We start from the raw sequence: 21572 nt of genomic DNA on the forward strand, positions 1-21572 counted from the left end.
AGAAATCAAGAGAATCAAGAGATACAGACTTAAAAGTATCCATTGGATTTAGTGGCAAGAAGGCCCCTGGGTGACCTTGACAATAATATTTTTGATGGATAGCTAGGGACAGAAGCCTAACTGCACTTGGCATGAGGAAGGAGAATTAGAAAAGGTGTATGCAATCAACTACTTTAAAAGTCAAATCTAAGTGTTTTTTAAATCAAGAGAGACTTTAGTGTGTTCAAATGCTGAACAGTTGTCTGATTCAAGATGGCTGACTGACTCAGGTCACACCTCTCTGCTCCCATACAAATCTTGCATAGTTTAACAGTAGGATCTGCAGCAGCACTGGAAACCATGCACATTCTATGGGTAAAAAAGATACAAGGAGGGATTCCTAAAAGATGGAAAGGGAGGGATTGGATTTTTGGCAAAAGCAAAGATACTAAAAACCAGTATAGTAGAAGAGAACTATTGAAAAGTTGAGTTTTCTTAGAACCTTAGGAGGAGGATGGAGTCGGTAAGAATAGGCTGTGGGCAGATGGTAGGATCATTAATTTCAAGATTGCTGGAGCTGAGGCAGGCCCAGGGAGTGTCCACATGGGTATTCCCCCTCAAGGCTATAGCTGAAGACAGCCTCATTTTTCATAAATGGCAGGGGGATGGGGTAGGGTAGGGTGAGTGTGTTTTCCTTGGAAGGTGGGATGTCTTGGATAGTCTGAGCTTGGATCCAGAAACAGTTTAGGTTCTAGTCACCAAAATGGACATAGAGATTTGCCTTATGAAAGCAGGTTCCCCAAGAAGCATGAGAGGCAGTCTCCTAACTTCACTTTTCTGTCCTTTTACCATGGCGAGGCCTCTGCTCTTAAGATAAGGATGCAGTGACTTTAGTACACTAGCTAGAGATGCTTCACATTTATAAACTTGAGTAGATAACTAAAAATAATCACATTTGTTAATAGCATGAACAACTAAACTAGGAAATAAATGACTACTGAGGAAATAGTTAACTGAGGAAACTAGATAACTTAAATTTTCATTAGTATTTTCAGAAATGATTGAAATGATATTGTACCCACAAAACATAGGCTACTCTGAAAAAGAAATATTTGAAGAATGAGAAATAGCTCTTTGAAGTGAAACAGAAAAAAACTTTATACAAGTTTATACTGTGAAATGATTCCCACAATAAGTTTAGGTAATATCTCTCACCTCCCAGAGTTTTTTCTTGTGCTGAGAACTTTTAAGATTTACTCTCTTGGGATCCCTGGGTGGCGCAGCGGTTTGGTGCCTGCCTTTGGCCCAGGGCGTGATCCTGGAGACTCGGGATCGAGTCCCACGTCGGGCTCCCGGTGCATGGAGCCTGCTTCTCCCTCTGCCTGTGTCTCTGCCTCTCTCTCTCTCTGTGACTATCATAAATAAATTAAAAAAAAATTAAAAAAAAAAGATTTACTCTCTTGTATGTTTCAAATACACAGTACAGCAGTGTTAAGTATGTATAGTCACCATGCTATACATTATATCTCTGGGAATTATTTATCTTATAACTGGAAGTTTATACCTTTTGATCACTTTCACCCATTTTATGCCTTTGATCCCTGCTCCTGGCAACCACCAGTTTGTTCTCTTTATCAATAAGTTCAGTTTTTTTTCTTCCTTTTCTTTTATTTATTTTTTTTTTGATTACACATATAAGTGATAGCATACAGTGTTTGTCTTTCCCTGACTGACTTATTTCACTTAGAGTAATGCCTTCAAGTTTCATCTCTGGGGTTGTAAATGGCAAGATTTCCTTCTTTTTCAAGGATGAATAATATTCCAGTGTATGTATGTATCACACTTTTTTGATACATAAATTAGTCAGTGGACACTTTGGTTATTTTCATGTCTTGGCTATTAAAAATAATGCAGAAATAAACATGGTAGTGCAGATATCTTTTCAAGACAGTGATTTTGTGTCTTTTGATTTAATATCTAGAAGTGGAATTGCTGGATCATAATTCATTATTTCATTCAATAAATATTTCATGTGCCTACTAGGTGCCCCTTGCCCTCATAGAGCCTGCAGTTTGGTGAGGGGTAAGACAACAAACAAACCTAACAACAAAAAAAATGTGTACATAATAGGAATTATTATGTAAATTGATAGTTTGCCATGAAGTACAAAGTTTCAATATTAATGATAGCTGAAATTTTTATAATTTTTAACTCTGTACCAAGTACTGTTTTAAGTACAAACTTTTTTTTTTTTAGATTTTTATTTATTTATGATAGGCACACAGTGAGAGAGAGAGGCATCGACATAGGCAGAGGGAGAAGCAGGCTCCATGCACCGAGAGCCCCACGTGGGATTCGATCCCGGGTCTCTAGGATCGCGCCCTGGGCCAAAGGCAGGCGCTAAACCACTGCATCACCCAGGTATCCCCTTAAGTACAAACTTTAAGGGGTACCTGGGTGGTTCAGTGATTGAGTGTCTGCCTTTGGCTCAGGTCATGATCCCAGAGTCTTGGGATTGAGTGCGGCATTGGGATCCCCACAGGGAGCCTGCTTCTCCCTCTGCCTATGTCTCTGCCTCACTCTGTGTCTCTCATGAATAAATAAATAAAATCTTAAAAAAAAAAAGGCTTCACCATAACCCTATGAAGTAAATATTATCTATGAGGAAATATCAAGAGCCATGAAAGATATGAGAGTTTATATTACTTGTAAACTAACAAGTTACTTGGAAACTGACAAAAGATATAAGACGACTGGGCCAGAAACACATACCAAGGCAAAGAGGCTGCATGGACTTGATGCTTGTAGGCAGAGGCACATGTGATAGGTTTGTATTATACTTGAACTCAGAGCTCAGGGAACCCAATCTTTTGTAGTGGGCTGAAGCAAACCTGCTTTTTTCTTCAGAGGGAGATGTTACCGTTATTACATTGGACAGTCAAGATGCCCTTTACTCCAGAGGGACATTCTCTTTCTACTAAGGTTGTTCTCTGTACAAACATCCCTGAAAAGACAGTCTAGAATAAAAATAGTCAAGATGTGCAGAAATGACAGAAAACACAGATAATTGTCTCACAACAGGAAACGAAGGCATAGAGACATTGAATGACATGTCTAAGGCTTCAGTGTTGAGTAGTAGCAGAAAAAAAGATCCAAACCTAAACAATCTGGACACCTTACCTTACTTTTTTTAAAAATATTTTTAAAAATTTATTTATGATAGTCACACACACAGAGAGAGAGAGAGAGAGAGAGAGGCAGAGACATAGGCAGAGGGAGAAGCAGGCTCCATGCACTGGGAGCCCGACGTGGGATTCGATCCCGGGTCTCCAGGATCGCGCCCTGGGCCAAAGGCAGGCACCAAACCACTGCGCCACCCAGAGATCCCTGGACACCTTACTTTTAATCATGGGTTAGCAAAACCTGTTTTTACATGGCCTGAATTTTTTCCCATTTTTAAATAATTGTAAAAAACAACCCCCCCAACCAAAAACAGAGAGTATGTGATAGAGATTATATGTATATCCCACAAAGCCTAAAATATTTACTATCTCACTGGCGCTTTATACAATTTTGCCAACTTATGCTCTTAACCAATGGAAATAACTGCCTCTATATGATGTTTAGTGGTATGTGGGGGTCTAACCTAAGTCAAAGTGGTGGTGGTAGTAGAAGACCTAGATTGAAATTTGAATTGGACTTTGAAAGGCAAATAGAGGTTGGATGAAGAGGGGTGAGGAAACAGATTCCATGAAGAAACAAATTCACTGAATAAAGAAATACTGGAGTTTTTAGATCAAAATTCAGTGATAATAACCACCATCCACATTGGTGTGAATGTGACCATCCTCAAAACTCAGTATAAGTTGTAGTTATCACTTAGTGCTTGCATTAAGCCAGAATGGGACAAGGGACAAGATATGGGACAAAGTTTTCTTTTAAAAGATTTATTTATTTATGATAGACATAGAGAGAGAGGCAGAGACACAGGAGGAGGGAGAAGCAGGCTCCATGCAGGGAGCCTGATGTGGGACTCAATCCCAGAACTCCAGGATCACGCCCTGGGCCAAAGGCAGGCACTAAACTGCTGAGCCACCCAGGGATCCCTGGGACAAAGTTTTCTAAGTGGAGGAAGCTGACTGATGTAGGTACTTCACTGTATATACAGTTCTCAAACCTAGAGTTGCCCTTGATTAGTTTTTTCCTTCCTCATATCTAATTCCGTCTGGAGTGCTTGTTAACATTTCATTCAAAATTTATACTGAATTCAACTGTTAGTAATTTCCACCACCACCTCTGTAGTCCAAGCCACAATTATAACCTTCTACATTGATCTAATTGATTTCATTTTTGCTGCTTAGTTTCTATTTTCCATACAGTAACCAGAATAATGCGCACGCTCTCTCTCTCTTTTTAAGATTCTATCTATTTATTCATGAGAGACACACAGAGAGGCAGGGACACAGCAGAGGGAGAAGCAGGCTCCATGCAGGGAGCCCCATGTGGGACCTGATCCCGGAATCGCAACCTGAGCCAAAGGCAGATGCTCAACCGCTGAACCACCCAGGTGCCCCACCAGAATAATACTCTTAAAAAATTAATTTCAATATAGTTAACAGTGTTTTATTAGTTTCAGTTGTACAATATTGTGATTCAACAGTTCCATATATTCCTCAGTGCTCATTAAGGTAAGTGTACTCTTAATCCTCTTTACCTATTTGGCCCATATCCTTACCCACCTCCCCTCTGGTAACCTGGTTTGTTTTCTTATAGAGTCTGTTTTTTGGTTTGTTTCTCTTTTTTGCTTTACTCATTTGTTTTGTTTCTTAAATTCCATGTATTAGTGAAATCATATGGTATTTGTCTTTTCCTGACTCACTTAGCATTATATTCTCTAGATTCATCCATGTTGTTGTAAATGGCAAGATTTCAGGGGCATTGGGTGGCTCAGCGGTTTAGCACTGCCTCCGGCCCAGGGCCTGATCCTGGAGACCTGGGATTGAGTCCTATGTCGGGCTCCCTGCATGGAGCCTGCTTCTGTCTCTGCCTCTCTCTCTCTCTCTGTTTGAATGAATGAATAAATAAAATAAAAAAAGATTTCATTCCTTTTTATGACTTAATAATATCCCACTGTGTGTGTGTGTGTGTGTGTGTGTGTGTGTGTATAACACATCTTTTTTCTTCATCTATGGATGGACACTTGGGCTGCATCCATATTTTGACTGTTATAAATAATGCTGCAATAAACATAGGGGTGCATATCCCCAGTAGTGAAATTGCTAGATCATAGGGTAGTACTAGTTTTTCATTTTTTGAGGAACCTCCATACTGTCTTCCACAGTGGCTGCGCTAGTTTGCATTCCCACTAAGTGTGTGAGAGTTCTTTTTTCTACATATCCTTGTCAACACTTGTTATTTCTTGTGTTTTGATTTTAGCCATTCTGACAGGTGTAAGGTGATGGCTCATTGTAGTTTTGATTTGCATATTCCTGATGTTTAATAAGGTTGACCATCTGTATGTCTTTGGAGAAATGTCTTCTGCTTAGTTTTAAATTGGATTATTTGATTTTTGGTGTTGAGTTGTATAAGTTCTTTACATATTTTGGAAACTATTTATCAGATATGTTATTTGTAAATATCTTCTCCCATTAAGTTGATCGTGTATTAGTTTTGTTGGTTGTTTCCTTTGCTGTGCAAAAGCTTTTTATTTTGAAGTCCCAGTAGTTTATTTTTGTTTATGTTTCCCTTGCCTCAGGAAAGATACCTAAATATATGTTATAGCCAATGTCAGAGAAATTATTGCCTGTGCTCTCTTCCAGGATTTTTATGATTCCAGGTCTCACATTTAGGTCCTTGATCCATTTTGAGTTTATTTTTGTGTGTGGTTTAAGAAAGTGGTTGTTTCATTCTTTTGTGTGTAGCTCTCCAATTTTTAAAAAACCATTTTTTGAAGAGACTGTTTCTCCTTGCATATTCTTGCCTCCTTGGTCAAAGATTAATAGACCATATGATTGTGGATTTATTTCTGGGCCCTATTCTGTTCCATTGAACTATGTGTCTGTTTTTGTTCCAGTACTATATTGTTTTGATTACTACAGCTTTGTAATATAACTTGAAGTCTGAAATTGTGATAGCTTCAGTTTTTTCTTTTTCAAGATTGCTTTGGCCTTTCAGGGTCTTTTGTGGTTCCATACAAATTTTAGGTTTGCTAGTTTTAGTTCTGTGAAAATGCTGTTGGCATTTTGATAGGGATAGCATTAAATACATAGATTGCTTTGCATAATTTGGACATTTTATTTTATTTTTAAAGATTTTATTTATTTATTCATGAGAGACACAGAGAGAAAGGCAGAGACATAGGCAGAGAAAGAAGCAGGCTCCCTGCAAGGAGCCTGATGTCGGACTCGATCCCGGACCCTGGGATCAGGTACTGAGCCAAAGGCAGATGCTCAACCACTGAGCCACCCGTGCGTCCCTAATTTGGACATTTTAATAATGTTTGTCCTTCCAATCTATGAACATGGAATGTTTTTCCATTTGTTTGTGTCCTCTTCAATTTTTTTCATCACTGTTTTATATTTTTTAGAGGACAGGTCTTTCACCTCCTTGGTTAAGTTTATTTCTAGGTATTTTTTTTTTTTGATGCAGTTGTAAATGGGATTACTTTCTTAATTTCTCTTTCTGTTGCTTCATTATTAGTATATAGAAATGAAATGGATTTCTGTACATTAATTTCGTATCTGGGAATTCATTTACCAGTTCTAGTACTTTTTGGTGGAGTATTTCAGGTTTTCTGAATATAGTATCATATCATCTGTAATATCTGGAAATTTTACTTCTTAACAGTGTGGATGCCTTTTATTTATTTTTCTTGTCCAATTGCTGTGGCTAGAACTTCCAGTGCTGTGTTGGATAAAAAGCAGTGAGAGTGGACATCCTTGTCTTGTTCCTGGCCTTAAGGGAAAGTCTCTCAGCTTTTCTCCATTTAGTATGATGTTAATTGTAGGTTTTTCTTATAAGGCCTTGATTATGTTCAGGCATGCTCACTCTAAACCTGTTTTGTAAAGTGTTTTTATTATGATAGATATTGTGCTTTGTCAAATGATTTTTGTGTATCTATTGAAATGATCATATAAGGTTTTACTTTATCTTTTATTGACTTGCAGATATTGAACCATTCTTGCATCTCAACAATAGATCCCACTTGATTGTAGTAATTGATTTTTTTTAAACGTATTGTTGGATTCAGTTTACTAATATTTCACTGAGGATTTTGCATTTATGTTCATCAGAGACATTGATATGTAGTTCTCTTTTTCAGTGGTGTCTTTATCTGGTTTTGGTATCAGAGTAATGCTGGCTTCATAGAATGAATTTGAAAGTTTTTCTTCCTCTTCCATTTTTTGGACTAGTTTGAGAAGAATAAGTATTAACTCTTGCTTAATATTTGGCAAAATTTGAGATGCCTGGGTGGCTCAGTGGTTGAGCATCTGTCTTTGGCTCAGGGCATGATCCCGGCGTCCTGGAATTGAGACCCACATCAGGTCCCCCGCAAGGAACCTGCTTATCCCTCTGGCTGCGTCTCTGCCCGCCCCCCCCCCTGTGTCTGAGTAAATAAATAAAATCTTAAAAAAAAAAAATGTTTGCAGAATTCACCTGTACAACCATCTGGTCCTGGACTTTTGTTTGTTAGGAGTTTTTTGATTACTCTTTCAATTTTTTTGTTAGTAATCAATCTGTTCAAATTTTCTACTTCTTCCTGCTTTAGTTTTGGTAGGTTGTGTTTCTAGGAATTTATCTATTTTTTTCTATGTTGATGAATTTGTTGGCATACAATTTTTCATAATATTCTCTTACAGTCCTTTGTATTTCTATGGTTCAGTTTTTATTTTTCCTCTTTCCTTTCTTGATTTTGTTTATTTGGATTTTCTCTCTCTCTCTTCCCTCTCTCTCTCTATTTCTTTTATTGATGAGTCTGGCTTAGAGGTTTATCAGTTTTTGTTGTTCATTTCAAACAACCAGTTTCTGGTTTCATTGATTAGTCCTATAGCTTTTTAGTTTCTTTATCCTTTATTTCTGCTCTAATCTTTATCATTTCCTTCCTTTTGCTGGTTTGGGTTTTTATCCCTTCTTTTCTAGATCCTTTAAGTGTAAGGATAGATTGTTTATTTGAGATTTTTCTTGCTTCTTGAAGTAAGCCTTTATTTTTTTTAATTTTTAAATTTTTATTATTTTTAAAGATTTTTATTTATTTATTCATGACACACACACACACACACACACACACACACACAGAGGCAGAGACACAGGCAGAGGGAGAAGCAGGCTCCATGCAGGGAGCCTGATGTGGGACTCGATCCTGGAACTCCAGGATCACAACCTGGACAGAAGGCAGGGGCTAAACCGCTGAGCCACTCAGGGATCCCCAAAGATTTTATTTATTATTCACGAAACACACACACACACACACACACACACACACACAGACAGAGAGAGAGAGAGACAGAGAGAGGGAGAGAGAGAGAGAGGCAGAGACACAGGCAGGGGGAGAAGCAGGCTCCATGCAGGGAGCCTGACATGGGACTTGATCCTGAGTCTCCAGGATCAGGCCCTGGGCTGAAGGTGGCACTAAACTGCTGAGCCACCTGGGGTGCCCCAGTCTTTGTTTTAAAGTCTATTTTGTCCAATATAAGTATTGGTATCCCAACTTTCTTTTGACATCCATTTGTATGAGAAATGTTTCTCCATCCCCTTACCTTCAATCTGCAGGTGTTTTTAGGTCTAAAATGAGTCTTTTTAGGCAGCATATAGATGGGTCTTGTTTTTTTAATCCATTTTGTCACCTTATATCTTTTGATTGGAGTGCTTACTCCATTTACATTTGAAGTAATTATTGAGCCATATGTATTTTTGCCACTTTCTCCATTTTTGTTGTTTTTCTCTCTTCCTTTCTTCCCTTGCTCTCTTCTTACACAATCAGTTGGCTCTTTTTATACTTGGTTTCCTTTCTCTTTATTTCTTGCATATCTGTTACTGGTATTCAATCTGTGGCTACCTTTAAGTTTGTATATAACTTCTTCTACATATAGCAGTCCATATTAAGTAGATGGTCGCTTAAGTTTGAACCCATTCTTTGCTCCTTCCCCACCATGTTTTATGTATATGGTGTCATACTTTATATATTTTTTTATTTTGTGAGTCCTTTGACTGATTTTTAAAGATATACTTGATTTTACTGCTTTTGTGCTTCCTACTTTTTTTTTTTTTTTACTTCTACTTATGATCTTTTCTTTCTACTCAGAGTCCCCTTTAACATTTTTTATAGGGTAGTTTAGTGATCATTAATTCCTTTAGCTTTTGTTTGTCTGGGAAACCCTTTTTCCTTCTCTGCTTTTTTTTTTCTTTTTAAATATTTTATTTATTCATTAATGAGAGACACACACACACACACACACACAGAGGCAGAGCCACAGGCAGAGGGAGAAGCAGGTTTCCATGCAGGGAGCCCGATGTGGGACTCGATCCTGGGACTCCAGGATTACACCCTGGGCCAAAGGCAGGCGCCAAACCTTTGAGCCACCCAGGGATCCCCTCTCTTTCTCTTCTTAATGATAGCCTTGCTGAATATAGTATTCTTGGCTGCAGAATTTCCCTTTCAGCATTTTGAATATATTATGCCACCTCTTCTGGCCTGTAAAGTTTCTGCTGAAAAATCCACTAGTAGCTTTTAGGAATTTCCCTCATGTAACTGTCTTCTTTTCTCTTGTTGCTTTTAAAATTCTCTTTATCACTACTTTTTTGACATTTTAATAACTATGTGTCTTGGTGTGGACCTTCTTGGATTAAATTTGTTGCAGGGATCTCTGTGCCTCCTGGATATGGATATCTATATCTTTCCCTAGATTAGGGAGGTTTCCAGCTGTTATTTTTTTCAAATAAAATTTCTGCTCCCTTTTCTTTCTCTTCCTCTGGGATCTGTATAATGCAAATGTTATTCCACTTGATGGAGTTGCTGAGTTCCCCATCTCTATTCTCATTTTGCATTTTTTTTCCTCTCACCTGCTCAACTTGATTACTTTTCTTTACTCTGTCCTCCAGTTTGCTGATTCATTATTCTGGTTCCGCTATTGTGCTATTTATTCCATCTAGTGTATTTTTTATTTCATGTATTGTCTTCTTCAATTCTGTTTTTTAAAATCTGTTTGTTAAGTATATCACTGATGTCTTCCACTCTTTTCTTAAGTCCAGTGAATAGTTTTATGATCATTACTTTAAATTATCTGTTAGGCATATTACTTATGTCAGTTTCACTTAGGGTATCTTGCTGAGGTTTGTCCTGTTCTTTCATTTGGGACATATTCCTCTGTCTCCTCATTTTGTCTAACTCTCTGTGTCTGTTTCTCTGTTAGGAAATACAATTACATCTCCTACTCTTAAAAGTAATGGCCTTATGAAGAAGTGGTCCTGTAGTGCCCTGTAGTGCAGTGCTCCCTGTTCACCAGAACCTGGCATTTCAGAGGTGTCTTCTATGTGTGTTGCACACTCCCTGATGTTGTGTTTTGAGTGCTTTTCCTTCAATTCGGTCATCTGCAGGGGCTTTCCTTTCCTGCTATGGGCAGTGTTTGGTCCCTCTGGTATTAGTGGTACTGCCTTGGGCTTGAGTTTAATTAGATCTGGTGTTTGCCAGAGATACATTAGCTCCAAAGTGGAGAATGCTTTCCCTTTGTTGTCCTCTGAATCATTGGTTAGCAGGGTCTGCTTGGATCAACTGTCTTCCCCCAGCCCATTGCTGGGGCTGAGGTCTGACTGATGTGTGTGGTTATCTTCCCCTTACCCTGGAGTAGGAGTCACTTTGGAGTGGTGCTGGCCCTCATTGGTTCTGCTTCCATACTGTCAGGCTCATAGTCCTGGTTTGAATTGGCTCCAGCCAAGAACATATTGAAGGGAGTGAATCTGCAATGTGTTGTGGTCAGAGTGTGTATTTCCCACAAGGTTTATGTGCCAGCAAGAGAGGATATGCATCTGCTGCTGGGACTGAGGTGCCTGGGGTGGGGCTCGTGGTTTTAACAAAGTATGTGCAGGTCTTCTGTGAGATAGGGCCCACTGCTGCTGCCTTCACCACTGTTGGGATGAAGTCCTGCAAAATACATGGGTTGGGTTTGCAAGATTTGCACCAATCATCTGGGGGCAGGGACCTGCAGCATGGGGAAGTGTGACTGGAAAAGGCAGATCTGCTAACGTGTGTGGGGGGGGTGGGGCTTGGTGTAAGCAAGTTAGATAGTGAATGTTGATGCCCCACTGGTTCCCATAGATGGGCAGGTGTTTATGCTGGGGGCAGGAGAAGGAAATGGCAACTATCAGCTTCTTTGCTTTTAGAGGGGTTTCCCCATGATCTCTGTCCCCCTCGGGACATAATCTGAGATTATTAAATAGCTTTCCATCCCATATGCCCCTGGTGTTTTTCAAATTGTTGCTTCTATGCTATATCCCATAAGGCTGTTTGTTGTGCTGTCTTTAAAGGCAGAGACTCGGTTTCCTATTGCCCTCCAGGCTCTTCCAGAACAAAACCACTGATTTTTTAAATTCTAGGCTTAAAGTCCTGCTGGTTATTATATCATGAAATTCAGTCTCCCTAGTTTTCAAAACCAAATGTTATGGCAGTTTGTCTTACCCTTGCTGTCTCCTCAGTGTGTTCATCTGTTTCTCTCCCTTCTCTGTGTCTATGAGTCCCTCACTCTATGGACAGTCCTGTGGGTCCATTTAGCTCCCCATGTTTCTGCCCTTCCTACCCTCTTTGATGTGGCATCTTCTCTACATTTAGTTGTGGAGTTTGTTCTGCCATCCTTTGGGTCATTTTCTGAGTTACTTATACTGAGTGACTGAGCTATTTGTATTCATGAGGCAAGGTGAGAGTGGGGTCTTCCTACTCTGCCATCTTCTCAGACTCCTTCTCCTTAGAATAATGGGTTTTTTTTTTTGAATACTGTTTTTAAAGTACAAGTCAGTTGATGTCATTTTTCTGCTCCAAATTCTCTGATGGCTTCTCAGAACATTTAAAATTAAAATGTTCTCAGAACATTTAAAATAAAATTTAAACCCCTTCCCATTGCCCTACGAACATCTTCAGACTTATTTTTTATACTTTTCACTATTATTTCCTCTTGATTTCTCAAGTCATTCTTCTTGAAGATAAAATGATACTTGCCCCTGTCATTGTACAGCCCTGCTTTATATTCTCCTCGACACTTGCCACTTCTTGAAATTATATTTATTGGTTTATTTCTTTAATGTCTACCACCAGAATGAAGGATTCTCTAGGACAGACTTAGTCTTCTTTATCACTCTATTTCCTGTGCCCAGGGAATAGTGTAGGGATGTTAATACTTACGTAATTGTTGAAAGAATGAATGATTGCATTATTTAATTTATGAACCTCAAGTGGAAACATACTATCTCTTATGACTGAATAAAAGCTTAACAATGAGGTAGATAAGCTAATCCTATTAGTGACAAAAGTTGCCAAGAACTACCTGGCTTTTCTGGTTTTAACACTGAGGGTCCATGAAACAAGTAGATAATGGAGGAAGTAATGGATAGATGTGTGGACCAGAGAACATGGGGTGCCTCATATCAAATCCAACCTTGTCGGGGATCCCTGGGTGGCTCAGCGGTTCAGCACCTGCCTTTGGCCCAGGGCATGATCTTGGAGACCTGGGATTGAGTCCCACATCAGGCTCTCTGCATGGAGCCTGTTTCTCCCTCTGCCTGTGTCCCTGCCTCTCTCTTTCTTTCTCTCTCTGTGTCTCTCATGAATAAACAACAACAACAACAACAACAACAACAAACACCAGCAGAGGGCTCCAAAGTGTCTGACATACTAATTAATCTTACTTTTGGATGATCTTATTTGATAGCCAAGAGATGGCCTACAAATGTAGACTGAAGTGGATTCCACATACCATATCGCCCCCAAGTGGCTGATATTATATTAGTACTCAAATCACCCACCTCTCCATAGGACTTTGGGGCTTATTGCTCATAGGGTATGTACCTGAATCCATACTCTTAGTAAAAGAACTGGTCATTGTGCCCTATGTTCAGTGTGATTAACTGTGTCAGTTGCTCTTGGTAGCAATAATTAAAGAGGAGATAGATAAATAAATAAATAAATAAATATTTTATAGAGGAGATTAAGAACACTGGTTTATTCAGATGTGAGGCAAATACAGAATCTTTTCAAAATCCCAGAAACACAGAGAGAGTTAGGGAATTGGGCAATAGCTCATGGAGGAGAAAGAGGGGATCTAGGCATGAAACTCCTCCAAGGCTTCCTTGGAATTTCAGGATCCATAACCGAAGGAGTTATTTGCCTCCAAGTCCTCCCTTGGGCATGATATCTTGGAAACACTTGCAGCCAGATCTTTCTTTTTCCTTTTCCCATCCCAAAGACTAGGAGTAGTGACTATTAAAAAAGGAGTAGTGACTATTCTTTTCTATTTCAGAAAGTAAACTATCAAGGGCCAGATAACAAATATTTTAGGCTTTGGGGGCCATAAAGTCTCTGTCACAACTACTAAACTACTGTTGAGGCTTGAAACAGCCAGAGACAACACATAAAGAAATGAGAGTGGCTGTGTTCCAATAAAACTTTATTTACTAAAAGAAATAGTGGAGTGGATTTTGTCCTATGGAGCATAGATTGCTAATCTGATTTAGGCTATCACATAAACATTACTGGGATAATTCTCTCTCTTTCTTCTCCTGGTATCCCTGTAATAAGAATACCATGATGATGTTCCCTTAGTCTGTTCTCATTTATTATTATTTTCTCTTTTTGCTATTCAGCTTGGTTGCTTTCCATTACCCTGTTGTCCAGATTGCTGATCCATTTCTCTGCATTTTATAATCTGCTGCTGATTCCCTCTAGTGTATTTTTTATTTCTGTTATTGGGCTCTTCATCTCTGACTGGTCCTTTTTTATACTTTCTATCTCTTTGTTAAAAGGTCTTACTGATGGGGATCCCTGGGTGGCGCAGCGGTTTGGCGCCTGCCTTTGGCCCGGGGCGTGATCCTGGAGACCCGGGATCGAGTCCCGCGTCGGGCTCCCTGCATGGAGCCTGCTTCTCCCTCTGCCTGAGTCTCTGCCTCTCTGTCTCTCTCTGTGTGACTATCATGAATAAATAAATAAAATCTTTAAAAAAAAAAAAAAAAGGTCTTACTGAGATCTTCCACTCTTTTCCCACCCCGGGTGAGTAGACTATTACTTTGAATTCTTTATCAGCCATATTGCTTATCTTTGTTTCATTCAGCTCTTTTGCTATGATTTTGTCCTTTTCTTTCATCTGGGACATATTCCTGACTCTTCATTTTGTCTAACTCTGTGTTTGTTTCTATGTAAATGGTTTAGCTATCTCTGCTGGTATTGAAAGTTGTGGCCTTGTGTAGAAGAGATCCTGCGGTGTCCTGTATGTAGCACAATATCCCCTAGTCACCAAATCAGGCACCCTAGGAGCATTTCCTCTGTAGCCTACATGAGCTCTAATCTCATGGCTGAGCCACATTTGCTTTCAGTCCGGTTGGTTGCAGTGATCTGCAGGACACATTGGGCAGGGTTTGGCCCCTGCGCTGTTGAGGGACCTATCAGAGATGGCCTTGGGCTTACCAATGGGTTATGTCAGCAGTCAGGCTGTCTGCCACAGTTGCAATTTCACTAATGGCAGTGCTCTCCCTGCATGGCCCCTTAAGGGGCTTTTGTTGGTGGACAGAGCCGGCAGTCAGACAAGATGCCTGCATTTGTTTCCTTTGCACAGCCTCCTGGGCACTAATCTCCAGGCTCTCTCCCTGGGTGGCCGGATAAGAGGCTTGCTTGTAAGAACTGTAGGTGTGCCAATGTGAGGGGTTATTTCTCCCTCTCCCCAGGGCAAGAGTGACTTTGAAGTTGTGCTAATCTGTGCCGGGCTGCTTGCCAGGTATGGCAAGGGCAGGAGCTACTTGAAGGGACTCTTGTGGAGGCTGGCAGGTTGGATGGGGCAGGACTACTGGGGAACTTGGGGGTGGGGCACACAGTGCTAGCAAGATAGGTGGAGAGTGTTCATGCTGGTTCCTGCAAATTTCTTGCTGTTGTGGTTGTTGGAGGGGAAGATAAATGGTACCTGCCAACACTTTTGCTTTTGGAGAAGTCTCCTGAAGAAACCTGTTTCTCCAGTGTACATTCGGAGATTAGTATATGAATTTCCTTCACATATACCCCAGGCACTTTTCAAACTACTGCTTTTATGTTGTGTTTCTGCAGGATTATTTATTATGCTGGCTCTTTAAGGGTAAGGACTGTTTCCTATTACCCTCCTAGTACCTGGGGTTAAGCCCAACTATTTTTAAAAGCTTTTGAAGTGAAGCTAAATGTTATGGGGACTCATCTTCTTGGTGTGGGTCCATGTATCTGGGTTGCCTGGTGTGGGGTCTGATCATCTTCCTTCTCCATGTTCATTTGTGGTTAGTCTCATTTGGGGTTTGGTTCCCAACTGCCACTCTGCCTCTCCTACCCTTTTTGATGTGGCCTCCTTTCTACAATGAACTGTTGAAGGTCTGTCCTGCCAGTTTTGGGGTCATTTGCAGAGTTAGTTGCACAAATGTACCTATTATCTTGGAGTGTCTGTGGGATGAGTTGAGCTCAGCATCCTCCTACTCTCAATCTTCCTCTGAACTCTATTTAGGTGCTTGTTAAAGTGCTGTTTTTTCTTTTTAAATATTTTATTTATTTATTCATAAGAGACACAGAGAGAGGCAGAGACATAGGCAGAGGGAGAAGCAGGCTCCCTGTGGACAGCCCTCTATCGGGATATGACCTGAGCCAAAGGCAGACACTCAAACACTGAGCCACCCAGGTGCCCAAAAGTGCTGTTTTTTTTTTTCATTGGGTTTCAGGGCCAGTGAGTCTGCATGTGAGCCCTTTGAAAGAAGAATCTCCATTTCCTATAGCATGTTGGTCCCTTGGACATCAGCCCCATTAGTTTTCTAACTCAGAAATTTTTGAGGCTTTTATCTTTGGTGCAGATCCCAGAGGTTGGGGAATACCAACTCCTTGCTTTTCTGGGACAAGTTCCAGACTAGTGAGATGCCTCCCTATTGTGTGTTGCTTCACTGGAGGTGGGGTTTAAGGCCAGACCATGTCTCTCCCTCTTCCACCAATCTCAATGTGGGCTTTTTGTCCTTTGCAGTTCACCTAGTTTGCAGATTTTTTTTCAGAGAGAATTGGTATATATGTAGCTGTAGATTTGGTAATTTGTTTGAGAAGGGGAGTTCAGGATCTTGCTACACTGCCATCTTGTGGAAGTCTCTTTCTAGTTTTTTTTTTTTTTTTTTTTTTTAAGATTTTATTTATTCATGAGAGACACAGAGAGAGGCAGAGACACAGGCAGAGGCAGAAGCAGGCTCCACGCAGGGAGCCGACGTGGGACTCGATCCCGTGTATCCAGGATCACGCCCTGGGCTGAAAGCGGCACTAAACCGCTGAGCCACCTGCGCTGCCCTTTTTCTAGTTTTTATTTATTTTATTTTATTTTTTTAAAAGATTTTATTTATTTATTCATGAGAGACACACAGAGAGAGAGGCAGAGACAGAGAGAGGAGAAGCAGGCTCCATGCAGGAAGCCCGATGTGGGACTCGATCCCGGGACTCCAGGGTCATGCCCTGGGCCAAAGGCAGATGCCAAACCGCTGAGCCACCCAGGGAATTCCCTTTTCTGGTTTTTAAATGTACTCATCAATGGCATTTTAAGTGGCTGTCAACCACCGTAGTAGAAAGTGTACCTGTACCTCAGGCAGCAGTCAGTCATATGGAATTAAGCACAGCTATATTTTCTCTTCCTTTTCACTATCTTTGTGATTGGTATAATAATGCCAAATAAGTTATGTGCTGAACCTCATTGATGTGGCAACATGCTCAAAATCAACAAATTACTACTATGGTTCAGTTCGTTTTTTTTTTTTTTTTAAGATTTTATTTATTTATTCATGAGAGACACACACAGAGAGGCAGAGACACAGGCAGAGGGAGAAGCAGGCTCCACGCAGGGAGCCCGACATGGGACTCAATCCCCAGTCTCCAGGATCAGGCCCTGGATTGAAGACAGGCGCTAAACCGCTGAGCCAGCTGGGCTGTCCCTATGGTTCGGTTCTTTTTTTGCATGTATATCCACATGATACCATAAATCTCATTGAATTATATTTGTTCACCTAGATGTTTCTAAGTCATCTGAACACTTAATTAACTAATACTTTTGCCTTAAAAGCATAAAAAACAAATTGCTTTTTATGATGAATATATTAGGATTTAATTTATAACATCTGATATGTCTTTTTATAATTCCTCAAATAAATGTATTTCTAGATGAAGAATTTGGTGGAATTGTTCTTACTAAAAGATTTGTATTATGGTGGGCAGCCCGGGTGGCTCAGCGGTTTAGCGCTGCCTTCAGCCCAGGGTGTAATCCTGGGGCCCCAGGATCTAGTCCCACAACAGGCTTCTGGCATGGAGTCTACTTCTCCCTCTGCCTGTGTCTCTGCCTCTCTCTATATGTTTCTCGAATACATAAATAAAATCTTAAAAAAAATTTGTATTATGGGACTAAGTATAAGATGAAAATGTGAACTGAGTAGTTTATATAGTCTCTTATAGTTGTATCCAATCTATGATTCTAAACATAGATATATTATATGAATAATTTAAAAATTTCATGATTTTGCTAGGAATTATAAACAAGTCTTACTTATTTTGCAAAATAATTGGGCATTATATAATTTATATTGGATGTGATTTCATATTTTGGTAGCGATATAATCTTATGCTAATCAAATGAGCTGAGTAATTGTTAATGTACCATAAATAAGAAAATTGAGAGTGCTTTTCTAAATTCTATATACTCTGAATTTTATAAGCCTTAAAATCTTAGTTAATACAGCTTACAAATTATTTCCAATATAAAATTGGGTGTTTGATGAGCACAACTCTAATATAGAAGTAGCAGGTATATTTGTGATAACTCTTTCCCCAATTCCAGGACAGTGTGATCTCTTTGAAACATCTCCTTTATCAGTTACTGATTCTGGGACTCATCCATTTGGGCTTTGGCCCATCTGCCCAAAGGACCCTTTGTTATGAGTAGTTACTGAATTTAGGACAATAAAAGGGGCAGTTATCACATTACAACTATTCTGAGAAGTCAGTTGAATCAACTCTCATAGACTGCAGTGCTGTTTTGTAAATGGGCTGAAGGGCAGAGTAAAAATGTTCTTAAAGAATTTGCCATTTTCATCACTTTCAGAATCCTTAAAATTTTTTTCCCACAGTCAATCATTTTATAGAATGATTAGTTCATGTGCACAGATGTGGTCGCTGACAAGGAAGAACTTCTATCCAAGACCATGGAAAACAGTACAAGAAAATGTTTCTAAAAGGGCAGAATTGAGTTTAATGGAGGAACTGTGCCCAATGTGAGAGCAGAAATCTCCTGAACCCTTCCCTGTAAGGATTTCACCAACTACTGTATCTGTGACTGCTGTGCTGTTCCTTTACCTTTCTAAATAGAAGTATCCTGTGCCTTCTACAGCACTGTAAATTGTATGGATACAATGCCAAAAAAGTTATCACTTGGTTCAGAAGTTGGACTCTATTCAAACTTATTGGAGATGACTGCATTTCATCCAGATATTCTCATCTTAGAGTTGGAAGCTGTAACTAGATGGGATTTTTTGGCACTTACCTGTTGAGAGAGGGGAAGACTGTATTCCATGAGTGGAAAGAAAGGTAAAATAGGTATTTGGTAACAAGAAGGGTGAATTTGAATGAGACTGCTAGCTAATCACCACGCTCATTTGTTCTTCCTGAGTCTACAGTGAGACATATCTCAACTTCACTTATAGTTAGATTTTTCAGTCCAAAGGAATATGAGTCACTCTCTGGTTTGGCCTATAAAAATATCTTCAAAAAATCCTTTATTCTTTTTTCTTCCATCTTCTGGCTAGACATCACCAGGACAAACATGGGAACCACTGGGAAAAGATAGCAATCAACAGCTATAAACTAGTGGGGTCAGGATTCAAACTTAACTTTCACTGATTCCAAAGTTTGTTAGGTGGTCTTAAGTCAGTTGCAAAATTAGCACATCTACTTGAATATCTAGTAGACAACTCAAATTCGTCCAATATCTGAAACAAACTGTAAATCTCCCATCTCATTTTAAATATGTTTCTCCCTGAATCTTCTACCATCTTGATTAAGTCTCATTATTCACAGTTACTCTGACTAAAAACCTACGAGTCTTCCCTGATTCTTCTCTTTCCTTCATGTTCCACATGAATTCATCAAAAATTGCAAGTTGTTCCTTGAAATTGGTACTATCTTCAATTTTTATCCTAAATCGCCTTCTCTATAATCACCTCCATCCATGGGACTATTATTTCTTGCCTGAACCACTATAACAACTCTGAACTGGTCCCACTTTTCCACACACAGTCCCGATAACTATTTTAAACAAAAACGCTAGAAGGATATCTTGAAACATAATTTGGATAAATGTCTCCTTTGGTTAAAACCATCCAGTATCTTTCTATTTCACAAAAATACCATAGTCAAAACTCCTTAACACAACCTTCAAAGCCATCATGATCTGGCCCCATCTTCTCCAACTGCATTTTTAAAAAAATATTTTATTTATTTATTCATAAGAGACACAGAGAGAGGCAGAGACATAGAGGGAGGAGAAGCAGGCTTCCATGCAGGACTCGATTCCGGAATTCCAGAGGCAAAGGCAGACGCTCAACTGTTGAGCCACTCAGGGGTCCCTCCAACTGCATTTCTTATCACCTCACTAGTTACTACTCTCCACTCATCCTGGCCATCTTGCTCTTCCTCAAACATACCAAGGTCATGGCCACCTGTAATTGTCAGGATCACAATGGGAGAATTCAAAAGGTTCTCCAGGCTAGGAATAGCTAGAAGCTAGCTCTGGAAGGGGTGGTGGGGGGCGGTGGGGAGAGCTATAGCTGCTGGTGAAAAAAAACAAACTGCTGTCCAATGTCCCTGATGAATATAGATTTAAAACTTCTCAACAAAATACTACCAAACTGAATTCAACAGCACATAAAAAGATAATACACCATAATCAAGTGGGGTTCATCCCTGAGATTTAACATATGCCAATCAATGACTGTGATATGTCCCATTAATAGAATGAAAGATAAAAATTTTATGATCATCTTAACAGATGCAGAAAAAAGCATTTGGTAAAATTCAACATCCTTTCATGATAAAAATTCGAATATTTGGTATAGAGGGAACATACCTCAACATAATAAGGGGCATATATTATAAACCTGTGGCTAACATACTCAGTGGTGAAAGGCTAAAGGCTTTTCCCCTAAGATCAGGAACAAGATAAGGGTGTTCACTCCTATCACTCCTGTTCAACATAGTACTGGAAGCAGTAGACGGAGTAGTCAGGCAAGAAAGAAATAAAAACTATCCAAATAGGAAAGGAAGAAGTATAGCCATGTCTGTTTGCAGATTATAAAATCTTTTATATAGAAAACCCTAAAGACTACCAAAAAACTGTTAGAGATGTAAAAAATTCAGTAAACTTTCAGGATGCAAAATGTGCACATAAAGATCAGTTTTGTTTCTACACACTAACAATGAACTGCCTGGAAAAGAAATAAATACAATATAAATAGAATAAATATAATAGCATTAAAAACAGTGAAATACAAATAAGCTTAACCAAAGAGGTGAAATATTTGTATAACAAAAGCATTCATGAAAGGAATTGAAGAGAAAATAAATTGAAGCATATCCCATGTCCATGAATTAGAAGAGTTAATACTGTTGAAATCTTCACTTAGTGAAAGTGATATACGGATTCAGTACAATCTCTATCAAAATTTTGATGGAATTTTTCATGGAAGTAAGAAAAGTAAGAAAGAAAGAAGTAAGAAAACCCTAAAATTTGTGTGGAACCACAAAAGACCACAAATACCCAAAGCAATCTTAAGAGAACATTTCCTGATTTCAAGCTGTTACAAAACTATAATAATTAAAACAGTATTATATTGGCATAAAAACAGACACATAGAACAGAATGAGAGCCTGGAAATTAACTCATGTATACAGGGTTAACTAACATTTGACAAGGAAGCCAAAAATACTCAATAGGGAAAGTATATTCATTTCAGTAAATGGCTTAAGGAAAATTGGATAGCCACATGCAAAAGAATAAACCCGTCTTAACACTATTCACAAAAATTACCTTGAAATGGAGTAAGGGCTTACACATCAGATCTGAAACCATAAAATTCCTCCTAAGAAAACATAGAGGAAAAGCTACTTAACATTGGCCTTGGCAATGGTATTTAAGATATGGCACCTAAAGCATAAGCAACAAAGGTGCAAATAAAAAAATAGGACTACATCAAATTAAAAAACTCTCTGCAACAAAAGAAACAATGAACAAATGCAAAGGCAACCTATGAAATGGGAGAAAATATTTGGAAACCATGGATCTGATAAGGGGTTAATATTCAAAATATATAAGGAACCT

The 21572-nt window shown here is 39.2% G+C and overlaps 1 long non-coding RNA gene across 6 annotated transcripts in view; it reads left to right on the top strand.

Moving 5' to 3' along the window:
- Positions 1 to 21572, top strand: part of LOC144323906 (uncharacterized) — a 137906-nt gene that overhangs the window by 25232 nt on the left and 91102 nt on the right. The window contains exon 1 of one of the 6 annotated variants that reach the window (XR_013389252.1): positions 4009 to 4667. The exons of the other annotated variants lie outside the window; for them this stretch is intronic. This is a non-coding gene — a long non-coding RNA (uncharacterized LOC144323906). Of the gene's footprint in view, positions 1 to 4008; positions 4668 to 21572 lie in introns of those variants that run through there. 6 annotated transcript variants of the gene reach the window in all.

Source organism: Canis aureus, chromosome 11, assembly GCF_053574225.1.
Source record: "Canis aureus isolate CA01 chromosome 11, VMU_Caureus_v.1.0, whole genome shotgun sequence".
In the NCBI taxonomy this organism is placed as follows: domain Eukaryota; kingdom Metazoa; phylum Chordata; class Mammalia; order Carnivora; family Canidae; genus Canis; species Canis aureus.